The sequence below is a fragment of the Protopterus annectens genome, chromosome 2.part2 (assembly GCF_019279795.1).
Source record: "Protopterus annectens isolate FY-2018-M chromosome 2.part2, PAN1.0, whole genome shotgun sequence".
Lineage (NCBI taxonomy): Eukaryota > Metazoa > Chordata > Ceratodontiformes > Protopteridae > Protopterus > Protopterus annectens.
This window is the reverse complement of record NC_056730.1, coordinates 486,970,264-486,987,507: the sequence shown is the minus strand read 5'-3', so window position 1 is coordinate 486,987,507 and position 17,244 is coordinate 486,970,264.

Below are 17,244 nucleotides of genomic sequence, written 5' to 3'. Positions count from 1 at the left end.
TCTTAAGTGTAGCATGTCCAACAGCTCTGGGTTTGACATGGCCTTGTATGTTAAGCAGAGATCGCCTCTGAGTGGATGATATGTGACAGAGTATAGCTGGAGTTTTTTAAGGCGGTCAGCGTAGGGCATCTGCTTTAGGCCTGTGATTCTTTTAGTGAAGTATTTCTGCGGCCTTTCCAGTTGTTGCAGATGTCTTGAGAGGTACATACCAAATGGGGCGTTGTATTCTATAATGGGTCTAATGAGGGATGAGTACAGTGGGACAATGACCTCCTTTTTTCTGGATGAAAAGCCCTTAGTGATGAGGTGTGCCACATAGAAGGATTTCCTGACTGTTGTGGCGGTATGGTTATCAAAGGTGAGACCATTGTCACCTGTGTCCCTAAATCTCTTATCACACTTTCAGTGTTTAGTGTACTGCCACCTATATGGTAATTCATGGGTACATGTTTTTTTCCAAAGGGGATAACTATACATTTCTTGGCATTGAGCTTGAGCCCATGGCTCTGGCACCAAGCATATGTTTCTGTAAGGCCCTTTTGTAAAGTATCCACATCATTTGGAGATTCAATAATGGCTCCCAGTTTGCAGTCATCTGTGAACTTTGTTAGCCAGAGTCCCTTAGAGTTGGCCTGTACTTCACAGAAGTAGATGCCATACAAGAGCGGTCCCAGGACTGAACCCTGAGGTACTCCACTTGTCACTTGTCTGGAGCTGGATTTGGAGTCAGCTACATTTACAGTGTGGGTTCTATCAGTAAGCCAGTTAGCAACCCATTGGGTGACGTAGGGATTAATGCCTAGCTTAGTAAGTTTATCTATGATTCCAGAGTGGGTGATGATGTCAAAGGCCTTGGCAAGGTCTAGATAGGCTGTGTGGACCACCTTACCCTTGTCCATGGTTCTGGAGACTAATTTGAAGAAGTCAATCAGGTTTAGGAGACAAGATTGGCCCTTCACGAACCTAAACTGGGTGGGTTCCAGTGTTTGAAGGTTGCCAATGTCTTTGTTTATAAGTTCCATGATAATACACTCCATGGCCTTGCAGATAAGGCTCATCAGACTGATGGGATGATAGTTTCTGGGATCCAAGGTGGATCCCCCCTTGTTGAGTGGGATAACTGTAGCTTTGCACTACTCAGTGGGCACGAAACCTGAGGTGAGGCTATGATTAAACATGACACTTAAGTGAGGTGCCAATTCATATTGTAGTTCATGTAGTAAACAGCCCGGGATGTCATCTGGTCCCATGGATGCTGTATTCTTAGCTTTGGAGAGTGCGTTTTTTACCTGTGTGGCTATTATTACTGGAATTTGGCAATCTTCCGGTATTGAGATGGGCCATTTAGGGGGTGAGAGGGGGGTGAAGTTGGCACTGAATCGATCTGCCAGGATAGTGGCAATATCCTTGGGATCAGTATATTTAATGCCATTCTGTTTTAGCTCAGAGCAGATCTGAGCATTGCCATTTAGAGTCTTGACATAGTTATAGAATGCCTTGTGGTTTTCTTTGGAATCTTTGGCAATTTTATTTTCGTAACTAGCTTTGGAGGATTTTATGAGGGATCTCAGTTTCTTACTGAGGCTGGTAAGGGAGTTTTTTGCATCCTGGGATTTTCCTCTTTTCTGCAACAGTTTCTTCCTTTTGTTGTAAAGTTTGTTTCTGGCAGGGGACCACCAGATCAGCTTCCTTTTTTGGATGAGAGCATCTTGGTTCTATCTGGGATGGCACGATTCATGCATGAGTGGATGTGCTCGTACAGTGCCTTATTGTAGAATTCAACAGTTGAACTTTCAGTTCCTATCTGCATGGGTGTCATGAAGTTTGTCACTTCTGACTTGAGTAGCATGAGCTTGGCTTTGGAGACGTTTTTTATGGAGGTTTCCTTACTGGGGGGTGGGGGTGGGATGTGGATGTTAAGGGTGATTAGCTTATGGTCAGACCTGACTAACGAGGGAGTGACCATAGGTGTGGAGCATCGATTTCCCATGTTGGTAATGACCAGGTCTAGGACATTGTAGAACCTGGTGGGACTATGGATTAGTTGATCCAGGGCGTTGGAATTTATGAATTCCAAGAACCGCTGGGCAAAGGTGTTGGTACATGAGTAGTTTTCCCAGTTAATGGCAGGGTAGTTAAAATCACCCAGTATTAGGGTGTTTGGTTCTATCTTAATATTTTCCAGTTTGTTTAGAAAGGTGTAGTGAGAATCTTGGGGTATGTTGGGAGATCTGTAGCAAGCTACAATTTGGATTGCAGTCTTACCTAGTGTTAGTTGCAACTGGAGAATTTCAGAAGCATTGTGTTGGGCAACTAGCCTGGTGGTGTGAATATCCTTGGTGAATATTGACACTCCTCCAACTTTAGTGCTTCGGTCCTGGTTTGGTAGCCGAAAAGTGCGGTAAGAGTTGTAGCCTGGTATTGCAGGGGTGCTCTCTGGAGCCTTGAACCAGGTCTCAGTTACTGCACAGATATCGATGTTCTCCATTTTTTAGGAGTGCCTCGAGAGAGTGCATTTTGAGGTTTAGACTTCTAGCATTGAGTAGCATTACCTTCAGATTTTGCATGCTTGTGCCTGTTACAGTGGTGGTTTTGTCCTTTGAACTTTGCCTAAAAAAGGCACTATAGGGATGGCAAGAGCCTTAGCCAGTAACCTGAATCCCAGGGGTGACAGGTGCAGACCATCTCTGGCAAAGCATCATGGTCTGTCGATCATGTCGTCCCAGGCAGACAGACACTGGATCCCCTTTGAATGACACCAGAAGCTTAGCCAATTGTTGAAGTCAATCATTTAGTCCTTATATTGTGGTATCATTCTGGGTGAAGGCAGGATGCTACTCAGGGCTAGGGTCATACCTGCCTGGGCCACATGATCCGAGAGCTCTTCCATATGTTTTTTCATGTAGTCCAGGGAGGTACGTCTCAAGTCATTCATTCCAACATGGACAATGACAGAGTCATATTTGTACTTGTTGTGGAGTGACTTGAGTGTATGCGTTATGTGGCGGATCCTGGCACCCGACAGGCAGCTGACTGTAATTTTCTCCTTGTTCAACCTGGTGAGTGGGACATCAGTGTGCCGGACTATATAGAGTCACCTATGACTAAAGTGTTAGGTACGTTGTCTTGCCTTAGGGGCTGTTGCTGGGTGGCACACTGGTGTTGTGAACTATGTGACACTTTGGTTGTGATTGGCGTTTGTTTGCATTTCAGCTTCAGAGGTCCTTGTTGCTTGGGTAGGTTACAGTTAAGGGCCTCTGCATATGTGGATTTAGTGTTGCTATATGTGGGTGTTGGTGGTGTGGGTTTGGAAGGGCTATGTGTTGCTTGAGGTGTAGTATGGGTGTTAAACTTCTCCTCTTGACTGTCTAGCACAATCTTGGGTGGAGAGAGCTTTGCTTCCATTTTGGCTATGTAAGTGCATCTCTCACAGGTTGTAGTGTTGGGTGGTAGGAGGAGAGGGTTGTCTGTGTACATGAGGCAATTGCTGCATTGCCCCAGTATGCCCAGATTCACCAGATGGACAGGAGAAATCACCAGAAGCTGACCCTTAGACATGCCTGGTTTGGTGCTTGTTAGAAAAATATGCATTCACATATTCAGACATATATAAGTTGTGTGGTTAGATATATAACTTGAACATATATGAAATATATAGATTGAAAAATAGAGTAATATGTAATGCATTTAATTCTGTTTTACTAGAATAATAGTAGAAATAAACTCGCATATTATTGCTTGAAGCATAAGCTGCAGTGTGATTAGAAACTTGGCCTTGGCAGCTCGGCTGGCTCATTTCTGTCAGTGAAAGATTATTTTGCAAAGTTAGAAAATAATGAATCTGTGTGCATGTGTATCTTTTCCTGCTTCCACCAGAAGAATGGCCTTGTGCGCACTATCAGAGATAATGTCCAGCTGGTGAACAAGAAAGAGACAAAGAGAAGTATTAAAGAAGACATGCACCCATTGTATTCGAACTAATCTAAGAGCCTTGAATTGGCTACATCCTCGGAAGGACATTGTGACTGACCAGGTGCTTGCAAGGCTGTAATATTCTCATGGGAAAGTAACTTTTTAAAAATTGTAATCTCAGCACTTTTTTCTATGAATGATCATGATGTAAAAACCCTGTCACTGACCACGTCAGTGAGGTGGGCAAAAGCTGATAGTAAAACATATAAAATGTCATGTGTTTCACTAATAAAACCAGACAAAATTCTGTACAAGTTTGTGTATGGTTTTTTGCCTCCTAATGTACATTAGAGTATTTGTAAATTAGATACTTGAGTTTCCTGCATTACTGTCTGTTATTGACTGTCATTTTAAAAATACCTAATGATTTTTACAGTCTGATTTTAACAATTTATTTAACATTTTGGTCCTTCGAGCCGGATTTCCCTTGGTAAGCTGCAGGTCACAAAGTGCATGAGTGGTGATAAATCTGCGCAGGAAAAGTTGCCAAAACAAAATGGTTCTTCTTAAAGTGAAAAGACCTCCGACTGAATTGTTGTGTGTAAAGAGGCTGTCCACTTTCTGATCTGTGGCTGAAAAGCGAAAGACTGGGCCCCAAGAAAAAAAAGACAGTCAAAGCGGGAGGCTCAAGTAAAAAGAATTTCCCTCTTTGTCTTTGTTTTAGATCAGAGACCAGGTTACACTGTGCTATTGCTAAGGTTTGTGATAGCAGGGAGAGAGAAAGTCGAAGTATTGTATCTTGAGTCATAGATCAGGGAATAAACAAAGCAAAGTAAAACAGTCATTCTAGACACTACTGTAAATATGGGGAAATAAGATACCACGTGGTACAAGAAAAGGGTTACGTAACAGTCTTTTTAAGACATGGGAGATCAGTGCACTAAGAGATCACGAAATCCGCCCCTAACGGATAATGTAAAGCATATGCAATTGCAGTAAGCAGATAATGTAAGATATTTTGCAAAATGTGTTAACAACTATAAATTTGATAGTAAACTAGATAAACTTTCACTAGTTAAACTCCTTAAACAAGCTTTAATCTGATGCAGGGCGTCAGGCAAAAAAAAAACAGCACCAACTAGGCATACCTCAAGCACATAGGTGGATTAAAGAAGCAAATTGTAAAAAAAAACAAAAGCTTAAAAATTCTAAAACATTTTTAAACAACAGAGTAAAAGGTCTGACAGACAGAATCTCTAAAAAATAAAAACTTAAAGCAGACTGAACTTGCATTAATTAATGCATATAACAGAAAAATGAGACAGTAAATAAATATTATGCTAGATTATTAAAATGCTTAAAACAACAATTAAAAAATACATTTTTAAAAGGTTGCATTGCCTCTGTTAAAAGCTTTATTACAAGGCATATAATAGATCACTGAACAAGCAGGCTGCAAGCCTTACTTGAGTATGCTAGACGTACTAAAAGACACTCTAATAGTAAAAAGAAAAAAAAAGGCACAAGTCTTCACTGCTGAAGACGGAGCTGAAGTATTTGTATTACAGTCAGATAAAAAGGGCATCTAGCTAGGGACTATAAACAAAATAAGAAAGCAATGACAAAAGATAAAGGAGATGTGGACTGACTATATGATAGTGGTAATAACCAAAAATCATCAGGAAAGGTTAATAAACAAAAAGAAAATGTAAATGTAGTAGAGGGAATAGAGGAAGTACAAACAGATGTAGAGGATTAAAATGAAAATAAAATTTTAGATTTAGCATTGTTGAGCCTGGAGCTCTACCTAGCAAATACAAAACCAGAAGTAACACTTCTGGTGGAGGAAAAAAAGGTCAAATTCCTGTGTGACTCAGGAGCTTCACGGACTTTGATACACCCCTCCAAGTTACCAAAACATTCTGAATCACCTGATTATATATTAGTAAAAGCAGCAAATGGACAGCTATACAGGGAACCACTTTCCCATAATATAGCAATAACTGACCCTGTTTCAGGTATGACTCAGAAAAGTAAAATTGTAGTTTCTGCAAAAATATCCAGTAAACTTACTGGAAAGAGACCTTGTGCAAATATTTGGCATAGCAGTAGTTCCTACCATGCAGGGTATGGCAGCACAAAGACAAATAAATGCTTTTGTGGTGTGATCAGAGGGTAAAGCCTATTATTGGTACAGCCAGGACCTAGTTATGATTGGTCCAGGGGCAGTAACCAAAGAACTGATAAACGGAGCCATCAGTAAGGTACCCTCCCTTGACACTGATCAGCAGCACTTGTTACATTGTACTCCATACTACTGTAGCACACCAGGACCTGATAAAAAATATAAGTAAAAATCCTGCTGACAAATTAATATTACAAACTTTATGCTGGGATACTGAGAGAAACAGTGTAGTAAGCTGTTCATTACCTCAGGAGTTCATGAGATTGTATAAGTCCAATAGACTGCCACATGTCAGCTTGACAAAAAACAAAAGTGTTAAATGGGCAGACTTAAAAAAAAAAAAAAAGGTAACAAAATGGGAAAACAGACTGATTTAAAAATGTCAGGACAAGAAATATAAAAACAAAACTAAATTGGTTGACACAAACACATACAGCTGTACACTTGCAATCTAGTAAGAACAGCTAATTAGCATTTTTATTAAAAGAAAAAGAAGAGGCCTTGTGTAAAATTCCAACAACTCTGTGGTCAACAGGCAAGTTAAATGTAGGGCTTATTCAAGCAGCAGGACCAGTTACAATTACCCCAAAGTCAGCTTTTAGACCACAAAAAAGACAATACATTTTAAAAAAAAATGCAAAAGTAAAAATTAAGCCTATAATAAGCAGCATTACTCAAAAAAGGAGTACTGGTAGAATCTCCTGATTCACCATGTGATACACCCCTATTTCCTGTTAAAAAAGCAAACGGGAAATGGCAAATGGTACAAGATTTATAAGCTGTAAATAATGCAGTAATACCTAGAGCACCCACGGTGCCAAACCCACATACCTTGTTAAATGATTTAAAGCCACAACAAAAGTATTTTACTGTGGTAAATATAAGCAATGCTTTCTTTTCAATACCTATACATCCTGATAGTCAATATTGGTTTGCATTTACATTTCAGGGTAAAAGGTATACATATACTCGACTACCACAGGAATATTGTAAAAGCCCAATAATATTTGCACAAAAAATGGCTAGCAACCTGGCAGGGTCTACCCCACCAAAAGGTAGTCAAATTTTACTTTATGTAAATGACATCTTGCTAGCAGCACCCAGCAGCAGTGCAGGGTAAATACAGTAGCATTATTAAAATTTTTAGTAATACAAGGACACAAAGTAAACAAAAGTAAGTTACAACTTTGAAAAAAAAACACAGGTTAGATACCTGGGATATGTGATATTCAATAAAGGTAAAATACTAGATAATGGGAAAAAAAAAGAGAAAAAAAAACAGCAATTTTACAAGCACCCAAACCAACAACTAAAAAAGAAATAATGTCTTTCTTAGGTACAACTAATTTTTGTTGAAACTGGGTACCAAATTATTTTACAATAAAAAACAAAAGCAGAAATGGCTTTCTGCAGGTTAAAGCAGTTAATAGCTTCTTCATTAGTTTTAAGACTTCCAAGTTATCACAAACGTTTTTTTTTTTTTTTAGACCATAGTAAGCAATGGTACATCACATCAGTATTAAAGCAACAACATGGGGATAAGCAATGCCCCATAGCTTACTATTCATCACAGTTAGACCCAGTGGTGCAATCTTTGCCTCACTGTGTACAAGCAGTAGTTGCAGCAGCAATGGCAGTGCAGGCTTCAGCCTCAGTGGTGTTATTCCACCATCTCACATTGAAAATGCCTCATGCAGTTGCAATAATTCTGCTACAAAAAAAAGTTGCATACCTTTCTCCTGCTAGACATCTTTCATGTATGACCATACTGCTGAGTCAACCTCATATAAACAGTTAGCTTTACCTAGACAACATCTTACAAATATGCCCTTAAATAATACTAAGGTGACATATTACGTCAATGGCTCATGCAAAAGGGGTCCTACAAAAAAAAATCTGGTGGGGTATGCAGTAGTTACAGACACTAAAAATTTAAAAGCACAAACTTTGCCACACAACTTGTATGCTCAAGCAGCAAAACTGGTAGTTTTGACAGGAGCATGTATTTTAGTAAAAGGCAAAAAAGTAAACATATATACTGATAATCAGTATGCTTTTTCTACAGTGCATGTGTTTGCACAACAATAAAAAAAATACAGGGATGATTACATCCAGTAAAAAACCTATTAATCATGCGCAATTTATTTTGGAGCTATTAAAATCTATTCAGTTGCCTACCAAAGTAGCTATTTGTAAATGTGTAGCTCATACAAAACAACAGAATAAGATTTCAAAAGGTAATGCACGAGCTGATGCAGCTGCAAAGCAAGCAGCCTCAGACTCAGAAACTTTATTTTTAAATGAAAAATTACAACCCTTTGAAATTTTAGATTTAAACATGTTAAAAACAATGCAAATGCTTACTACAAAAGCAAAAAAAAACAAAACTGGGTAAAACAAGGTGCAATTTTTAAAAATGAACTGTACATTTCCAAAGGAAAAAAAAACAATATTGCCGTCTAATTTATTTAAATATGCAGCTTTGTTGAGCCATGGGCAGAGCCATGTCTCAACAGGGGGGATGGTACAGTTAGTAAATAAAATATTCCAAACATATGGATACATAAATTATACAATAAAATTTTGTGCAGCTTGTCACACTTGTAACAAGCACCATGCACAAGGAGCATTTAAAAACAAGCAAGGGAGTTTCCCTACACCACCATATCCATTCCATACTATTTGTATGGACTTCATAGAGTTGAATAAATGTGAAGGAAAAAAATACTGTTTAGTGATCATAGATATGTTTTCAAAATGGGTAGAAGCTTTTCCAACCAGGAATCCGGATGCAGCAACAGTGGCAAAGGCCCTAGTAAAGGAAATAATTCCTAGATTTGGCATACCGGAAAGAATCTATAGTGACAATGGGACACATTTTGTCAATCAGACAATTCAACAACTTGGGAGATTTTTTTTGGGATTTCCTTAAGGAATCACTGTGCTTACCACCCACAGTCAGCAGGACTGGTGGAGAGGTACAATGGGATTTTAAAAAAACAAGTTAAGGAAGTTGATGAGTGAGACTCAGAAGAATTGGATTTGTTGTTTACCTCTAGCATTGCTGAGCATGAAAACAGTAACAAATGTAAAGGGTTTGATCCCCTTTAAAGTAGTATTTGGAAGGGCATATTATGTGCCTCAGGAAAAAGCTCTCATGCCTGCAGAGCTGGAGGCTGACAGTTCACTAGCTAATTATATAAAAAAACTGTTAATAAATAAATCTGTTTTGCAGTTTAACTCTTTTTCAGACAAAAGAACTTTCAGCTGAATAAAAACTTTGTGACTGATACACAAGGGCAAAATGGCCAAAAGTAAAGCAAACAAAAAGCAGAGCAACCCAAGAACTATTGCATAATTATTTTCTTTGGCAGTGCATTTGTTGACTATAAGTGTGACAATTTTTCTCTTATTGTGGTTTTTCCCTGCACTCAACCACACAAGTGAAAGTGAGAAGACGTGATGAACTGTTTATAGACTGGCATCCAAACTTTAACACATACCTGACCATAAAGCTTGTGCATACAAAAACTATGCACATTTCAAATTGCTGGGTTTGTACAGCTATACCAACAGCATATAAAAGACTGTAATGTCCACTGTCCCTCTGGGGATAAAATGAGACTTTAAAAAGTTTTTTTATACAGAAACTGTGAGATCACAGGACAAAATTGCTTTATTTTTACCTGTCACACAAAAAGGAGTTGTATGTTTCTACAAAAGTGATACCCTCCAGGTGGGCTGGAGTAATGGTAATATAACAATGTCTTATAAATGTTACATTAAAGTCAAAAGTGGGGGTACTGTTTGTGATACTAACCATGATTCATATCTGAGTTCAATGAAAACTACATTAAATGCAGTATGTGACAATCCAGTCTTAACTAAGCAATTGTCTATTAAGGATAGAAAAATGTTTCATGCAGGGATAACACGTATTAGTACCAAAGTAATGATTTTATTTGTGGGAAAAAGGCATATAAATGGTTACCTGAGAATTGGTCCGGCAGTTGTTTTTTGGGTTATCTGGTTTCGGCAATAAGACATACTGCAGAATTACCTTTGGGTAAGATACAAAACGTAAGAAAAACAGCTCGAAAATCTGAAGGTCCAGTAAAAAAACCTGTGAATCCAGTTGGTAAAATCGAAGCTGGTTGAAAAGACCATAATTCAGTAAAAGACAAAAGTAAATTGACTCATATGGACTTGGGCAACAGTGTTATATCCAGGGCAGGAATACCACCAGCCTATGGAGCAGTCAAATCGATCTGGGAGCTGAGGAAGCTGTCAAAAAGTCATGAGCAATGCAACTTTTTCCACCCTAGAATTGGTGACTAATAAACTAAATACAATAAAAACTGTTGTGCTACAAAATCGAATGGCTCTTTACTTCACCCTAGCGGCAAAAGGTGGTACACGAAAAAAAATGCTGTGCTTTTATCCCTGAGGATCGTCACGAGACAAATAATCACCTAGAGATAATTCAGCAAGTATCAGCAAAGACTAAACCAGACCCAAACCCACTGACGGACTTTTTCCAGAATCTGTTTGGGGGGGGGGGGTTCCATCCTATTAAACATTTAATTGCTATTTGTGTGGGTATACTCCTAATAGGAGCATGTGTTTACTGTGAAATTCCCTGCATAAAAAAATTAATCAAAAATTTGTTGATATATCTGTTACTAAAACTTTTTACCAAAGTGTTGAAATTAAAAGATTAATTTCAGATGATGCTTTTTCTAAAATATAAAATAAATGACTTACTTAGCTAAAAGTCCTTAAAAAGGAAAAGGCTAAGAAATAAAATAATATTGTTTATGTTTCAAATAAAATGAAATGCATTAACAGGAGGGAGAATGTTAGAAAAATATGCATTCACATATTCAGACATATATAAGTTGTGTGGTTAGATATATAACTTGAACATATATGAAATATATAGATTGAAAAATAGAGTAATATGTAATGCATTTAATTCTGTTTTACTAGAATAATAGTAGAAATAAACTCGCATATTATTGCTTGAAGCATAAGCTGCAGTGTGATTAGAAACTTGGCCTTGGCAGCTCAGCTGGCTCATTTCTGTCAGTGAAAGATTATTTTGCAAAGTTAGAAAATAATGAATCTGTGTGCATGTGTATCTTTTCCTGCTTCCACCAGAAGAATGGCCTTGTGCGCACTATCAGAGATAATGTCCAGCTGGTGAACAAGAAAGAGACAAAGAGAAGTATTAAAGAAGACATGCACCCATTGTATTCGAACTAATCTAAGAGCCTTGAATTGGCTACATCCTCGGAAGGACATTGTGACTGACCAGGTGCTTGCAAGGCTGTAATATTCTCATGGGAAAGTAACTTTTTAAAAATTGTAATCTCAGCACTTTTTTCTATGAATGATCATGATGTAAAAACCCTGTCACTGACCACGTCAGTGAGGTGGGCAAAAGCTGATAGTAAAACATATAAAATGTCATGTGTTTCACTAATAAAACCAGACAAAATTCTGTACAAGTTTGTGTATGGTTTTTTGCCTCCTAATGTACATTAGAGTATTTGTAAATTAGATACTTGAGTTTCCTGCATTACTGTCTGTTATTGACTGTCATTTTAAAAATACCTAATGATTTTTACAGTCTGATTTTAACAATTTATTTAACAGTGCTTTTTTTTTTTTTTTTTTTTTTTGTAAAGTACATGAGCTGTTTTCCCTTACCTTAGCAAGGTGCTTTGCAATTATAGGCTGTTTAGTGCCTACTATTCATTTTGCCTTATTAACAAGGAGAGTTTAGTGCTTGTATCAGTTTAAGGCTTCCTAGTGCTTTCCAGCAGGTATTAGAGCAAGTGCTAGTCACAGGGATGCTTAAAGGTAAGATGAAAAAAAAAATGCACACTGCAGTGTACACTAGAGAAGTTAGATGTGAAAGTAGGTAACTTAAGTTTTACCTGTTTAAAAAGTTAAGGTTTAGTGGAGAGTTACTATTTTTAAAACAGCAAGATGGATTGAAAGGAGTGGTCACTTTTGTATTCTGGTACTATGGAATACAGTAGGATGGCCAATAAATTTAAATTGTTGAAGGGGAGGGGTTTCAAAAATGATGATTTTGTGATTACTCACACAAGCCAGTGAAAGTAGAGAGGAAATGAGATATATGGTCAGATTAACATAAGACGCAGGCAACTAGAAAATAGCTACAGATTTTGAAATATCTAAAGAAAGGTACATTAAATATGTTAAAATGTGCACTGGCTACAAGACTGAGCAACCTGTTGAAATTAGTAAGAAAGAATGTGGATAGAATGACTATCTAGACTGGGGGATAACTTCAGAAATAAAATGCTGTAGGCTAATGCCATAACCAGATCAATGATTTATAGTAGATGCTATTCAATCCAAAGGAGTAAATCAGGATTTAAGTCTGTGTGGGGAGGACTGAACAAAGTTTTATATTACTGTTTGTACAGAGTATCAGCTCTATTGCCTTGAATATAATACATATAGCTAATATGCTGTATATTTCTGGAGGAGGGATATAATTGTGTGTTCTAATAAGATACAAAAGTGACACAAAAAGTGATACAAACTGGTCTTTTATAGTCTATTTCTAACACAAAGATGAAGAAAAGAGTTCAGCAAGAGAAAAATGCAAGCTTCACTACTGCACAATTTAACTTATTGATTTGGAACATTAATGGGTTGGTTGATAGGAAAGATCAGGACAAAATACTAAATTTACAGTAGTGATGTATGGATAATAGTGCTACAGGGAACATGCCTGAATCATGAAGAACATGAATGTTTTGCAAAGAAAAGTGTGAAGGAGTGTTTCTTTGCTGGAATAAAAAGAGATCCAAAAGTAGGGGTCTTAATATTAATTAAAAAGGGTATAGGAATAAATATTGAGGAACAAATGATGGACAGGCATGGAAGATTTAGAGTGGTGAGAGGTTATTTGCAGGTATAAGAATTATACTGGCTGAACTATATATTTCACCAAAAACAGTGAGACAAGATATGAAGAATATTATGGGAGAAGTTATAGCCTTTCACCAAGGATGCATGGCAGTAGCAGGAGTTGGAACACCATAGAAAATAAGGAAGACGTCACTGGAGAGCCAATATATCATAGAATACTGGCTGAAAATAGGTACATAGAGATGTAAATGCATATGTTTGGGTTTACTGATGTAATGAAAATACAACAGAATGAAGTAGAATACATATAATAATGTTTCAGTAAAATATGGTTCTTGTACAAGAACAGATAGATCTTACATATCAAAAGAATACTGTAAAATGGTCTGAACTATGAAAACACATCTGATGATATTGTCGTACCATGCACCTATACTAATTAAGTTTAGTGAGGAATGTAAAAGTCTGTTGTGATAAACATTGGTATTTTTAGCATTTCTTCTGAAAAGGAAATCATTTAATGATCAGGTAGATCACTTTAACTGAAATATTATTATATCTGAATATGAGTTTATATAGAATTTGGACAATTACAAAGTGAAGATTAGAAATGTGGTCAAAATGAAAGCATATAGGATACAGAATTATAGTCACAGTGGGTATCTAGAGGGCTGAAAAGGATGAGACTTACAGAAGCAAGAAAGAATAAATGGAAAGCAGCAGGATGAAAAGCAATTGAAAGAAGCTAGAATATCTATGCAAAAGTAATTAGAAAACATGAAAGAACATAGAACATTTGCTTTAAATCATTTTTAACAATAACAAAATTGTTTGATAATCATTTAAGGCAGCAAAATCTTTAATGGATGATAATTAAAATCAGGAATTATGTGAATGGTAGAGCAGAAGTGGATCAATGAAAAAAATATGAATATAATGGTAAATTCTTCTTCTTCTTTCAGCTGCATCTGTTAGGGGTCATCACAGCAGAATATAGGTCTGCAGAAAGAGTGGCAGTAGAATTTTACCGTGTCAAGTTGCCAGCCCATCACTCAACCTTTCTCAGCACACACTCACACCTAGGGCCAATTTTAGAGTGTCCAGTCCACCTGCAGCATGTCTTAGGAATGTGGGAGGAAACTGGAGCACCCAGAGGAAACCCACACAAACACAGGGATGACATGCAGACTCCAAATAGAAGGCACCCCAGCAAAAGAATCAAACCACAGGACCTCTTGCTGTGAGGTGACAATGTCAACCACTGCACCACTGTGCCACCCCAATATAATGGTAAATTATTACAGTTTACAATACAGACAAGATGCAGGTATTTTCAGCAACATAGAGGAAATGGTAATGTATATGAGACAATTATAACTTTATTAGTTAATGGAAGTAGAAAGAGGGGTTATTGACTTCAAAAATAAAGAAAATTATAACTAAAGAAGCAATGAGAGACTGGAATACAAGGAAAAATGGTAGTGATAGAATTCCAATAGAAGTGAGGAAAAAGAAAGAACAGGAGATAATACATGTCTGGCTAGTACTTTTTAACAATAGTTTCTGGGTGGGGAGCTGCCTCTGGCTTTGAGAGAAGCAGTAGTGGTGATTGTACCAAATGAGAAGAAAGATCCTCTTGATCCATGGTCATACAGACTGATTTTAATTCTGAACCATGACTACAAAGTATATATGACTATTTTTGTGAAACAGAATGAGGCATTTGGGTTTCCCTAAACATGAATAGCATTAATATTTAATTTCTAAAGAAGTGCTCAAGCTAGGATGAAATGTGTTAGTGAGTCTTCTAAAATATTTAACCTTACAAAGGGAACTACCATGGCTGCCCACTTTTGCCAATGCTTGCTTTGTATTTAGTGCCATTAGCCACTTAAATGTAATTTGGTATTAATGGAGAAATACTAAATATCCTTTTCTGCAGTTGACATAATGTCATATGTTACAAATCCAGAACATGATATACAAAATTATATTTAAAAAACAGAAATATTTTATCAGTATAACAGGGTATAAAGTAAATGAAGCAAAACAAAAGGCTTAGTAATAAATTATGCTCTAACATGTGACTTAGTACAGACCTTCCTCTTTTTATGTGGTGATGAAAAGATGAAGATACTTGGGAGTTTGGTTGAAATGTGATTTTGAGCAAACATCTAAAGAAATGTGCAAAGAAATTACTCAAGAGATAAGTAAGATAAGACTATAGATGTTGCTGTTTATGGGATTGTTAATAAGATACAAGTGATTAAAATGTTTTTAGCCCTGCTGGTTCTTCATATAGGTCAGACTTATTATGTGTATCAACCAAGATATCAGATATGAACAGATATGAAAAAGGAAATTAAAGAGTTTCTATGGGATAACAAAAGAAAAACAGTCCAGTTGGAAAAATATAAAGTTATGTACTCACCATAACATTCCCTCTGTGTTGTCCATTTTCCTTCTTCCACAACTGATGGGTTCAAATCCAATTCTTGGATCTGACTCAGCCACTTCTTCCAGTTCACAGAATCCTAGAACTTTTGAGCCCCCCTCCCCTTATTAATAATGTCCCAACATACCTTAGATCAAGTTTGCTGCCCCTAGACATAACAGACCTGTGACAGAGTATAAAAGAAAGGAAGCTGGAGCTCAACCAAGGAGCATCTGCTTACAATACTCTTTGATCTCTCCAGAAGGAATTAAAGAAAGGGGGCAGGATGGTGGGGAGTTGAAGAAAAATGAAAATGGTAAACATAGACTGAACATTATGGTGAGTACATATGTTTTAATCTGATGTTGTCATTTTCATTATTCCTTCAACTGATATCACATAGTCCCCAGCTACCTAAATCCTGGGGGGACTCTAAGGAAGGATATTCTGGAGCACCACCAAGCCAAAGGCTGCTCTTCCCCTAGAGACCAGATCCAGTTTCTAATAAGCAATAAAGGTATGAGGATTAGTCCATGTTGCAGCTGCACAAATATCATCTAAGGAAGTTCTAGACCAAAAGGCTGAAGAAGTCTGCATAGACCTAGTGGAATGGGCTCTTTAAACCTTTGGTAAAGACAAACCCACTTTCTCATAAACAAACATAAAACAACCAGTTAACAATTTGGCCAAAGTAATTTTAGATACCAGTTTGCCAAATCTGGAATTGCAAAAAGAAGCAAACAATTGTTTACATTTTCTTACATCCTTGGTTTTGTGAAGGTAGAAACATAGTTGTTTGTGTGCATCCAATAGATGTAACATATACTCACCTTTGTTTGAGAAGTGTAAAGAAAACTAGGAGATTAATGACCTGATTAATATTTGACTCAGAAACTACCTTACATAGAAATGATATGTTGGTTTACAAATATATCCTATCCTTGTGAAAAACTAAATAAGGAGATTTGGAAGACAGAGCTTGAAGTTCAGATACTCTTCTAGCAGATGTAATAGCTACAAGGAATATAATATTTCAAGCCAGGAATTTAAGGTCAGTTTTAGCTAAAGGTTCAAAGGGAGGTTGAATCAAGGCCTGAAGCATGATGTTTAGATCCCAATGAGGGTTAGCATCTTTTAATGGGGTCTAAGTAAAAAAGTTCCTCTTAGAAAGGCTTTGCAAAGTTTAGAGGAAACTAAGGCAGAGTTATTTACTCCTAGACGAAACATAGAAATGGCTGCTAATTGGACTCTAATAGTTGAGAAACTAGTGCCTTCATTGAAAATTGTGACTAAAAAGTCAAGGACATTTGACCTAGGTGCAGAAAAGGGGTCTACGTTTTTACTTTGGGCCTAAAGGACAAATCTTTTCAATCTACTCTTTAAATCTTTCTGGTGGAACCTTATGGGAAGATAATAAAATCTGATGATGAGGGGATGAGGGCCTGGGTTGTCTAGCAATCAATGGCACTGGAGAAACCATGCAGTCTACTTGAGGCCTGGTATGTCAGGGTGAGTCATGCCTGTCAGATGAGACAGGAGTTCTGGAGCTGGATCCAGAACCCAGGGTAGATGTAGAAGATGAGGCCAGAAAAAGGGAAATCAAATCTGACCAGGCCAGTAAGGGCCAATTTAAATACCTTCTGTAGAAATTTATGAATGAGGGGTAATGAGGGATAAGTGTAAAGGAGACCTGGTGGCGAAGTGTGAAGTACAGCATTTCTCAGTGACTCCCTCAGTGAGGGAATCAGGGCTAAGAACCTGCTGCATTTGTTGTTCTGGGGAAAAGCAAAAACAAATTGCA